The sequence below is a fragment of the Colobus angolensis genome, unplaced genomic scaffold (genome assembly GCF_000951035.1).
Source record: "Colobus angolensis palliatus isolate OR3802 unplaced genomic scaffold, Cang.pa_1.0 Scaffold229, whole genome shotgun sequence".
NCBI lineage: Eukaryota > Metazoa > Chordata > Mammalia > Primates > Cercopithecidae > Colobus > Colobus angolensis.
Genome location: NW_012115477.1, coordinates 3,189,011 through 3,198,459, shown reverse-complemented (window position 1 = coordinate 3,198,459; position 9,449 = coordinate 3,189,011). Strand labels below are relative to the sequence as shown.

The following is a 9,449-nucleotide window of genomic DNA, read 5'->3' as shown; positions in this document are numbered from 1 at the left end:
AATACCAGAGGAAGTCCTCTTTCCTCCTTCTCCTCACCCGCATCTCACCTCTTTAATATTTCAGGAAAGACTGCCCGAGAAACAAGCTCACACACTACATTCAGGACCATGATAATTGTTGGCAATTACTAAATAAGTTGAACTTTGCTTCTTGGTGAAGCCACATTAATTTCTTTCTTAAGTAAATTTGAATTTCACTGCAGTTCCAATTCATGCTTTCAGTGATATACAACAGTTACCAAAATGTTAAAGTAATTTCAATCAGTTGAACCTTCAATGGCAATACTTATAAATTATATTTATTAGTATAGTCAAGATAAGAGAGATTTGATTATAAAATGCAGCATCTTTCTCTGATTGTCTTGGCTAAACTTTTCCTCTTCTTTTTCCACTCTTTTCTTTGCTGTCTTCCATCTTTCTCACTTAAATTTCTCTCATTAAGTCAAAAAATATCTTGTCAACATTAGTTCGTGTTTTAGCAGATGTTTCCACATAGTTAACACTCCACTAGTCAGCTCTGTTTTTTGCCTCTTCTACGGAAACCCGCCTTTTATCTTCTAAATCTGATTTGTTAGCAACCAGTAGAAATGGAATAATCACATCTTCTTTTACTCTTAAATTTGTTCCCAAAGCCAACTGTAGCTGCAAGGGATTCCATTTCTGTAATAGAGAAGACACAGAGGAAGTAGTTGTCTTTAATTGCAGCGTAGTCCTCCTGCCCAGCTGTATCTACGATATAGATCTGTACTTCTTCCGCATCCCGAGCTCCCTTCTGATAGCTGTCTGCTTTAATAGGCTCATATTCCTCCACAAACTCATTGTACATGAACTGTAGATGATAGGTGAAGTCAGCTGGGCTTCCTGGGTGGAGTGGGGACTTGGAGAACTTTTTTGTCTTACAAAAGGTTTGTAAAATGCACCAATCAGTGCTCTGTAAAAACCCACCAATCAGCACTCTGTAGCTAGCTAAAGGTTTGTAAACTGCACCAATCAGCACTCTATAGCTAGATAGAGGTGGTAAAATGGACCAATCAGCACTCTGTAAAATGGACCAATCAGCATTCTGTAAAATGGACCAATCAGGAGGACATGGGAGGGGACAAATAAGGGGATAAAAGCTAGCCACCCCTTCTAGCAGCCGCAACCTGCGTGGGTTGTCTTCTGCTCTATGAAAGTTTTGTTCTTTTGCTCTTCACAATAAATCTTGCTGCAGCTCATTCTTCAGGTCTGTGCCACCTTCAAGAGCTGTAACACTCACGGCCAAGGTCGGCAGCTTGGTTGTTGAAGTCAGAGATACTAGGAACCCACAGGAAGGAACCAACTCTGGACACATAGAGTCAGAGCTGACTTGCCCACACTGCTGCTATCCACCATGATGACCTTGTGTAAGGCCAAAGAGTTCTGACCCTTGGGCTTATTTGCGGCCATCTTGTGTCACAGTTTTCATCAAAAGATTAGGAAGAACCAACCAGTCTGCTGCCCCAAGGGCTCTGGAAGTCACGGCTGCATGGCTCCCGCCAGAGGGTACTCAACCCTCATCACCTGGGAGGCCCCGGGCCGGAACGGCTGAAGGAGGACTCTGATGGGTGGCGGAGGAACCTGGGAGGCTGGAGGAGGATGACGATTCGAGTGTTCCACCCTGGGGAGATCCACCGTCCTCCGTGGTATCAATTATACTGATGAAATATAGGTTTTGTCAGTTTTAAACTATACAAAATTTTCCCATGAGTAGAATGTTTGTGATTATTTTTACTAACAATATTAATTATATGTGATTTGTTTATTTAAATACGGTTTAGGGAATACAAGTGCAGTTTGGTTACATGAACATATTGCATAGTGGTTAAGTCTGAGCTTTCGCTGTGACCATCACCCAAATAGTGTACATTGTACCCATTAGGTAATTTCTCATCCCTAAACCCTGTCCCATCCTCCTACCCTTCTGAATTTCCTGTGTCTATTTCACTGTCTCTGCCCCTGTTTAGCTGTTTAGCTCCACCTTATAAGTGAGACCATGTGGTATCTGGTTTTCTGTTTGAGTTATTTCACTTAGAATAACAGCCTTCAGTTCCATCCGTGTTGTTACAAAAGACATACTTTATGGCTGAGTGGTATTTCATGATGTGTGTGTATATATATACGTGTGTGTGTGTGTGTATATATATACATTACTTTTTTTTAATCCAGTCATTCTTTGATGGACACTTAGGTTGATTCCATATCTTTGCTATTATGAATAGTAGTGCTGTGATAAACATACGAATGCAGGTATCTTTTTGGAAAAATGATTTTTTTCTCTTTTGGGTAGATATGCAGTGTTGGGATTCTGGATTGAATGATACTTCTGTTTTTGGTTCTTTGAAAACTCTCCATACTATTTTTCATCGGAATTGTACTATAGTTATACGTGATTTAAAGTGTTATATTTAAATTTTATCAAAACCATAAGAAAACTGTGAATAATCTTCCACAAATATTTTAGGATTATTTTATATCCAGGGTTGGCTCATGGCATTACAAATCTAATCATCTATATATGTTGAATCACTTTATTGTGGGTCCTGTTGAAGCAAAAGCAAACAGCAGGGTTAAAGTGTTGGGCTAAATAGCACTGGGGTCAAAGCGGCAGGACAGAAAGAGTGAAGTCAAAATTGCCTACTTCCTCTTTCACAAATGTTTCTTCTACACATTGATCTTTGTGATTCGTTCAATAATTCTTAAGTTGTCCAACAGATGGTAATTAAGAGCCTCCTACTTTCTGGGCACTGGAGATTCAGCAGGGAACAAAGGACAAAGCCCTTGCCTCACAGAGTTTACATCTTCAAGGAGAGGAGTAGACAAAAGCAAACAGACAAATGCGTATATTTAGGCGGTAATAAGTGCTCCAGAGAAAAATAAAGCAGAGTAAAGAAGTTTGGCAAGGCACAGGTGTGAGTTTAGGAAGTCCTCACTGGTCTTTGCTCAGGAATCTGAAGGAAGAGAGAGGGTGAGACAAACGTATACATGGAAGGCGAGTGTTCTTGGCAGAGGGGTGGATCAAAGACCCTGAGACGGGAGAGTTCATGGTTTGTCTAAGGTAGACCAGTGACATGTAACTTTAGTAAGCCCTTTGGGGACTCGGGCTTTCACTCTGTGTGAGATGTGAAGATGATGGGTGTTCTCAGGCAAGACAGTGACATGCTCTGAGTGAATGCAGTCTGGAGCTAAGGCTACTGGGGTTGAGTCCCAGTTTTTTGACTGTTAGCTGGGTGACTTTGGGCAAATTATTATTATTTTCTCTGTGCCTCTGTTTTCTTTCCTGTAAAGTGGGATAATCATGGTCCCCGCTACATAGGAGTAGAATAAGTATTAAAATAGTTAATATTTGTACAGTGTTTTGAGCAGTTCCTGGCACAAACTAATGCATGGAAGTGTGTGCTACATAAATAAGTAAAGGTATTTTATAGTATCGTTTTGACTGTGGTGTAAATAATTGTGTGTGCGTGTGTGTGTGTGTGTGTGTTGGGAGTGATGGAAGGGTATTCAAGTTGGAAGCATGTAGTAGACCTATTAGGAAACTAATCGAACATGGCAATGATGCTGATTTAGACCCAGATGGGAATAGTGAAAGTAGTAAGCAGTGATCATATTTGAAGTATATTTGAAAATAAAACTGATAGACTAGAAGTGGAGTGTGAGTGAAGGAGAAGAGTGGAGGCTATCTCTAAGGTTTTCGAATTGAGCTACTGGAAGAACAACACTGCCATTTTCTGAGGTAAGGAACACTATAGGAAGAACTGTGGAGAGTTGCTGATCCAATAAAAGTTATATCCTTGGACCAGTAATCAAAAAAGGGTTGGTGTAGATTCTGAGTGCAGACATCTGAATGTTTAATGGACTTAAAAATATAAAACTCCTATTAATATATTTGCAAGACAATAAGAGTACAAGTCAATCCATTAGGTATGGAACTCAGTGGGGTGTAGAAAATCCCAGGGAATTCAAGATACTGGACGTAATCTTTAGGAATTCAGTGATGAGCTATGAAATACTGAACCAGTGCGTTCCTGAGTGTATCTTAAAAACAGATCTTGAAATAAAGTTTCAGAAGGCCTTTGGAAGATAGGGCTCATAGAAAATGAAAAATGGGCAAACCTGTGATCTGTGGACACAGCCAAATAACAACCAACACAACAAACGACAACACAACAGAGAAGCTTTCTTTTGCTTTCAGTTGCTAAACTTTGTGGAAAATACATTATGTCCAAGGATAAAGAAGAAGTTGCACTAATCTTTTATAGTACCTGACTCAAATTTACTAGTCATAGAATTTTGTATAGCTGAAATTGTTAGTTCTGAAAGCCTTAAACTACGTATTAAGATACACTGAGGAAAATAAATTTTGCTAATTTGAGAAGATATACAAAGATAATATATTGAAGTTGAATTCCTTTGTTAAATCTATTGTTCTTTCCAAAGTTTTCCAAGATAATTTAAAATAGCCAAAGATAGCCCACCTCGAATTGAAATAAAATTAATTCAACAATATATATTTATTTGTAATTTACATGACTGTGAACCTACAAAAAAGGACTTACTTGAAATACAAAGGATCCTTGTGATTACTTCTATTTAGAACTTACGTCTAATTTGTTCTCTGCTTAAGTACAAAACGCAAACATTTTTCTAGTAACCATTTTTATTTCAGAGTGCAGAGGTGCAGAGGCATCATTATTCCTTTGCAGTAAATAAGCATCTGTTTTCATTCATGGTGCTTCTCATTGCTGATTTAATAACTTATCCCTATCTCTAATTCCAGGGTTACTGAACTTAGATCAGTGTGGCTATGACATAGAAAATACCTGTGAATATCATTCAGCTCCATTGTTAATTAAATATGGATTGGAGTATGATTAAAAAATTAGTAAAGACATGCTTAAGAAGGTACTATAGAAAGAAGGATGAACTTGAGACTAGAAGACTTAAAATTATGCAGCGACATTTTCACTCAGGTTCTGACTTATCCAAAATGATGTACCTGGGCTAAGGATTGGGGCAATATTTGGGTTCTGCAAATTTCCATATTTAGAATCAAAGTTAGATAATACAAGATGTATTTTTAAATAAATGATTTGAAGTAGAGAGAAGGGTAGTGTCTTTGCTTGTGGCTTTTTTGGGTTGAATATTGTGGCAGTGGAGCTGGGGAGGGGGCTGCCGTAGCAAATCCAGATGCATATTGGGAAAGCTGAGGGTGTCGGGGCTGGTTGTCTGCTTTCCCTGGCAGATCCTGCAGAACAACCTACACATTTACTTGAGTAAGACATCATGATTTCGAGCTGTGATGCAATATTAGCAGAACTAGCTTTTGAGGCATAAACTTGAGGTTCCTGGTGCCTCATGGCCAACCCTGACATGCAAGGCATTCAGAGATTCCCTCTGCTATCCCAACCTCCACGAGTGTGTGTGTGTGTTTGTGTGTTGGGCATTATGGTTTAGAGATGATGGTAAGACACGTGAAGTGGTTCAGACCTGAGGTCAGGATGAAGAGTGTAGAGATTTTCCTTCTGGTGGCAAATGGCTGAGGACAATAACAGGTGCCACCATGAGAGCCCAGTGAGCCAGACCAACTAGCAACAACTTAGCAGCACCAAAACAAGTCATCTGAGATGTTCAGAGGTGAAGCCAGCTGGGCTTCTGGGTCCGTGGGAACTTGGAGAACTTTTGTGTCTAGCTAAAGGATTGTAAATGCACCGATCAGTGCTCTGTGTCTAGCTAAAGGATTGTAAATTCACCAATCAGCACTCTGTAAAAATGCACCAATCAGCATGCTGTAAAATGGACCAATCAGCACTCTGCAAAATGGACTAATCAGCACTCTGTAAAATGGACCAATCAGCACTCTGTAAAATGGACAAATCAGTGAGACATGGGAGGGGCCAAATAAGGGAATGAAAGCTGGCCACCCCAACCAGTAGTGGCAATCCCCTTGGTTCCTCTTCTGCAATGTGGAAGCTTTGTTCTTTCTCTAGTCAAAATAAATTTTGCTGCTGCTCACTCTTTGGGTCTGCACTACCTTTATGAGCTGTAACACTCACTGCAGCGATCTGCAGCTTCACTCCTGAGGCCAGTGAGACCACGAACCCACCGGGAGGAATGAACGACTCCGGATGTGCCACCTTTAAGAGCTGTAACACTCACTGCAAAGGTCAGTGGCTTCACTCCTGAAGTCAGCAAGACCACGAACCCACCAGGAGGAACTCTGGACACATCTGGACATCTGAAGGAACAAACTCTGGACACACCATCTTTAAGAACTGTAACACTGTGAGGGTCCGCGGCTTCATTCTTGATGTCAGTGAGACCAAGAACCCACTGGAAGGAACTAATTCCAGACACAATGTGACCCTGGTAGGCCACCTAACCATGGATATAAGCAAAATGCTCAAATCCCAGAAGATAGCACACACGGACTTGAGGGTGTGGGGTGAAAGCCGCCTGCCCTTAGCACAAAAATTTCCCATAAACTGCATCGTATGCCCAGATGCCAGAGGAGGAAAGAACTGTGAAAGACTGAGCATTTACTTTAAATAAATTATATTCTGCTCAGACTCTTTTAAAGAAAAAAATTATTTAATAAAGATTTCAAACATCAAAGCATTAAAGAAAATAGTGTAATGAACTGCCATATATTCTGATTCTAGAATCATCAATTTGTTGCCATGGACACATAACCTATCTTTCTTTTTCACTTTCTTTTTTTCCTCATTACACTATGCCTTAATGGGTCTCAAAATTCTGTGACAGATTTTTGTTTCTTTCTATTAAAATGTACTGATTTTGAAAACTAATAACTTAAAACTGCCTCATGAAAAAGAAACCAAAATGGTTCACAAAACATTCTCCTTTCCTTCTGAAGATTTTACAAGGCAATGTTATCATTAACTGGTCTTTTATTATTAAAGTTAAATGGCTAGTTGAAAGAAATAGTTCTGAGACTGTTCTTCCACCATTGATTAAGACTGAGGTGTCAGGTAGTAGGGATAATATGCATTTAGCCTTCTGAGCTTTCTGGGCAGACTTGGTGACCTAGCTTCCTCCAGCAGCCCTCTTGTCTGCTGCTTTGATGACACCCACAGCAATTATCTGTTTCATATGACAAACTGCAAAATGACCCAAAGAAAGACAGTCAGAGAATCTCTCAACCCACCTGGGTTTGCCAGAAACAATTTCAGTGACAACAGCTTCACCCAGTTTCAAGAATGTAGGGCCATCTTCCAGCTTCTTACAAGAATGGTGATCAATCTTTCCCCTCAACTCAGCAAAATTGCAAGCAATGTGAACTGTTTGACAATCTAGAATAGCGGCATAGCCAGCACTGATTTGGCCTGGATAGTGGAGGATAATTACCTGAGCAGTGAAGCTAGTTGCTCCCACTGATGGGTCATTTTTCCTGTCACCAGCAACATTGCCATGACAGACATTTTTGACAGATATGTTCTTGGCGTTGAGGCCCGCATTGTCCCCAGGAAGAGCTTCACTCGAAGCTTCATGGTGCATTTTAACAGACTTTACTTCAGTTGTGACGTTGACTGGAGCAAAGGTGAGCACTGTGCTGGGTTTGGGAACCCCAGTCTCCACTCAGGCTGCAGAAAGAGTTCCAATACCACCAATTCTGTAGACATCCTGGAGAGGCAGACTCAAGGTCTTGTCAGTTGGATGAGTTGTTGGTAGGATGCATTGCAGAGTTTCAAGAAAGCAGCATGGTTCCGCTGACGTTGCCATCTTTAGCGGTGACTTTTTGTCCCTTGAACCAAAGCATATTAGCACTTGGCTCCAGCACGTTCTCACCATTCCAACTAGAAATTGGCACACGTGCTACTGTGTCAGGGTTGTAGCCAATTTTTGTAATGTACATGCTGACTTCCTTAATGTTTCCCTGTTACCTCTTATGGCTGTAGGCTGGCTCAGTGGAATCCATTTTGTTAACATCAATAATTCGTTGTTTCACTCATTTAAAATCTGAGATACTTGAAGGAGCCCTCTCCCATCTCAGCAGCCTCCTTCTCAAACTTTTCAATGGTTCTTTTGTTGATCACCCCACACTTGTAGGTCAGATGGCCAGTAGTGGTGGACTTACCCTAATCTACATGTCTATTAATGATGATGTTGATATGAGTCATATCTTTCTCGTTTTGGCTCTGATTTAGTGGTAATTTTCACAACACTCTTGTTCTGGCTACAAACTCGTTATGAAAAAGCTTTTTTTTGTTTCTATTTCTTTTTCTTTTTCTCCTATGCCCTCCCCCCGTTCTGCTCTGCCCTCCCCTCCCCCGCCCCTGCACCTTCCTATTCTGGCAAAAATATTTTAAAGCAAATCCGAGTATCATACCACTTTAATTTCTATATATTTCACTCTTCCCTCTAAAACCCTTTGCTATACAAGCAAACCTTGTATAACTACTCCTTAGACCAGAAGAACCTTAACACTTTTACTTGGAAAACTTAACATTTTTTTGCTCTTGATATCCAGCAGTGTGTGGCTTAAGAATAACATTAGATCAGTAATGGAAAAAAAAAACCCACTATTTTTTCTTTGCACATTTCCTTTTAAGATAAAAGGTTATTGGACATCTCCAATATAGCCATCTTATATTTAAGTAAGTAATTTATAAGATTTCACTTCTCTTCCTCATTGAGATAGTGATTATACAAGCCAATATTTTTGCGTGTGTTTTGAAAGGGAGCTACATATTAGTCAACTTGGAAATCTCAAAAAACACTTTCAGCAACTCCATAGAGTACAGACATTTACCATACTTGACGTCTTATAATAGTAAGTATAGAAACATGAACAATTTTTGGAGCATGTAAATTGGTGGCAGAAGATGACATGTGCATATATTTATGCATGCATACACACACAAACATACACTTTCACCCAAGCATTTCACTTATAATTCCCTGAAAGTGTATCTACCTTAGGAAGCATTGATTCCCAGCATTTTGGGGTCATTCAATTATTTTTAAAATAATCTTATGAAAGTTAAAGACCCTGTCTCCAAAATTGAACACTAACACACTCACACAATTTTGAATACATTTTTATTGATTCAAATGCAGCCTTGTATCTACAGGATACCCTTCTAGCAGCCATAATCAAACCATTTTCATCTTACTTTTTGGCCTTGCGTACATTTTGACTTTATGTTAACTGACGTATTTTTATATCTGTTTTGCTACAATCTTCAGTGCCAGGAATATCTTTTATCAGTAATGCTCAGAAATGTTCATTTTTCCAGGAAGATCACTGGGGCCTCCCCCTGCTTGGCATTTATTGCTCTGTATTCTCCTTGCCAATTCAAATACCTGCCTCTCCTTCTAAACCCTGAACCTCTCAAGGGCAGAGATAAGGTCTCGTTTAGAGGAGTGCAGCCTCCAAAATCATGTCTAGTTTTAACAGCCCCTAAATA

General features: G+C 39.9%; 2 pseudogenes; both read right to left on the bottom strand.

Moving 5' to 3' along the window:
* Positions 1–331: 331 nt before the first annotated feature.
* On the bottom strand, positions 332–1,428 carry LOC105513320 (annotated as a pseudogene).
* Positions 1,429–6,831: 5,403 nt separating this feature from the next.
* Positions 6,832–7,981, bottom strand: LOC105513354 (annotated as a pseudogene).
* Positions 7,982–9,449: the final 1,468 nt, after the last annotated feature.